Here is a 2,784-nt window from a genome sequence, read left to right on the forward strand (position 1 = left end):
GCCAAAGGCAGACGCTTAACCAACTGAGCCACCCAGGCGCCCCTAGGGCCCAGGTTTTTAAGGAATGTGTCCTAAATGTGGATGAGTGTGATATGGAAATCCAGTGCTCGCTAAACACGAGTTGGGTTTGGTAGATGGCTCACCAGATCTAGTCTGACTCCTTCTGGACTGTTTGGTGTCTTGGCTTTGTTGGAGTCATTCCAAAAACCAGTCTGTGGATCTGTGTCTCTGGGTGTAAGGGGACTGGCACGGTACTTGACATATAGTAGGCACCCAATAGGGATTTATCGAATGCCTGCATGCCAGGGCCATCTAATCTAACTTCTCAGAAATGCAGACATTCTTTCTGTAACCTCAAGATGGAGGGTTACCCCGCCTCCCTACCCATTTTTAGTGACCAGGGATGCATTCACTGTTTCACAGGACAGTGTAAGTTATTTTTAGAGAGGAATACTTATGAAAAGGTCCTTTCCAGTATGCTTTCTCTCCTCGTCATTGGTCCCACACACCAAGCCTTTGCCCCAGGGTAGCCGTGTCAGAAATTGGAGGCCATGTTGTCCCTTGGGCCAGCTCTTTGCTAGGCTGAACAAAACTCCATTTCTGGAACCATTGCCCATGGCTTCCCAAGCATCTCTCTGTATGATCCTGATTTCTTACTCATATTGCTAGTAGTCCATTGCTCCTGGTAGAAGATAGATTTCAGGTCTGTGCCGGTCTCAGGAGGTAATAAATATTATTTATAAAACAAAACAGAAAGCCTTCCCAACTCAGCCTATTCTCCAAGAAGTCTTCAGCAGATGGCAGTGTTGATCTTTCACTGGTTTTTGGACTGCAGAGAGTTTTGTTTTGTTTCGTTTTTACAAATTTAGAACAGCCAACATTTCTGCCTCGCTTTAGATTGTGGGTTCCACAACATGTAGTTCTTTTCACTCAGGGTTTTTTGTTTGGGCCTTACCAAAAACCCCAAGTCCCTCAGGCAGGCTAATAAGTAAATCTTCAAACTAATATTTCTATTTAAAATTTTTTAATCACAAAAGCTATGCCTGCTTGTTAAAATTTCAAAAAGATACAGAAGTGTAGAAAGTAAAAGTGAATGATGGTTTTCCAGGTGTTTTACTGGGCATGTAAAATACATCTATAACAATATGTATATATATCAATGGGGTCATACTATTCCTATTACTCTACAACTTACATTTGCTTCCTCACAGAGTGTGCATTCTTCCACATCAATACATACCATCGTCATTCTTCCTACTTTCATCGTTTATAACATTTACATTCTGTTCCAGAACCATAGTCAAGTCTTCCAGGCTTGAACCTCTGAATACTTAAACCCAATAAAAATAGCATTTACCATACTGTGGTTATGTAAATATTAATCACAGCAGAACAAAATGAAATCAGATCTACAGTGAAATAAAGAAAATCCCACGTACTTGACGACCACAAAATTGTCAAGGTTCAAAGCTGTCTCTTTTTTTTAATGGAATTTCCCACTTTATTTTTAAAGTTAATTAAATTGAATTATAGTTGACATACAATATCCTATGAGTTGCAGGTGTACAACATAGTAATTCGATATCTGTATACATGATGACTTGATCACCGTGGTAGGTCTAGTGACCAACTGTCATCATACAGAGTTGTTACTGTATTATTGATTATAGTCCCTATGTCAAAGCTGCCTTTTAATTTCATTTTTACTTTCCTCACTGTTACTCAGCTATCACGGTCCTTTATTAGTTTGTTTTAATCTCATGTTCCTTGCACTCTTGCATTCCTTTTGCTTTGCTGCAGTACCCCCTTGAGTGATTTGTGAATTTGAGTGCCGTCATCATAAGATTTCCCAGCACAGCTGACTGCTGATTTGGCTGTAAGTATAATTTAGGCTCAAGTTCATAGTTGATTGGAATTTTAAAGGTATGGTTTAAAAGTATTTTTGATGTGAAGTCTGATGTTAGTCAAATTTGCACTCCTTGGTAGCTGACCTGTTTTTTTTCTTTCTGGAAGACTTTGAGATTTTATCATTGTTCTTGGAGTTCTGAAATTTTGGTAAGTATCTAAGTCTGAATCTTGTTTTTATTTATCCTGCTTGGTACTTGGTGGGGGCTCTTTCAATCTGAAGATTTGTGTTTTCCCCTAGCTAAGAAAAATTTTCTGTTATGTCTTTGATCTCCCCCGCTTCCTTCTTCTTTCTTTCTTTTTTTAAAGATTTTATTTATTTATTTGACAGAGAGAGACACAGCGAGAGAGGAAACACAAGCAGGGGGAGTGGGAGAGAGAGAAGCAGGCTTCCCGCAGAGCAGGGAGCCCGATGCGGGGCTCGATCCCAGGACCCTGGGATCATGACCTGAGCTGAAGGCAGACGCTTAACGACTGGGCCACCCAGGCGCCCCTCCCCCCTTCCCTTTTCTTTTCTTTTTTTATCTTTGTTGTTTTGTTGTTCTTTCTTACACTCCTATTGAATGAATGGATGTGAACCTCCTGGATCTTTCCTCCGTCTATGGACTTTTCTTTCATTTTTCACTGCTTTGTGTTTTTTCCTGTGTTGTAGATTTCATTGACTTCCTGATAACTGGTCTGGTTTTAAGTCTTGGCCATATTATTCCTTCTGTTTGCTGGATTTTTAAATTTTGACACTCCTTTCAAATGTACAGAAATGATTTCTTGTTCTCCTGATGGCTCCCTTTTTAATGGCAGCTAGCTCTTGTTTTAGAGATTTAACATACTCTCACATCTGTCCAAAGATACTTAGAGTTTTCTTCTTGAACATTCCCTACT

This window comes from Leptonychotes weddellii, chromosome 14, assembly GCF_054177405.1.
Source record: "Leptonychotes weddellii isolate Sample4059 chromosome 14, ASM5417740v2, whole genome shotgun sequence".
NCBI classification, from domain to species: Eukaryota; Metazoa; Chordata; class Mammalia; order Carnivora; family Phocidae; genus Leptonychotes; species Leptonychotes weddellii.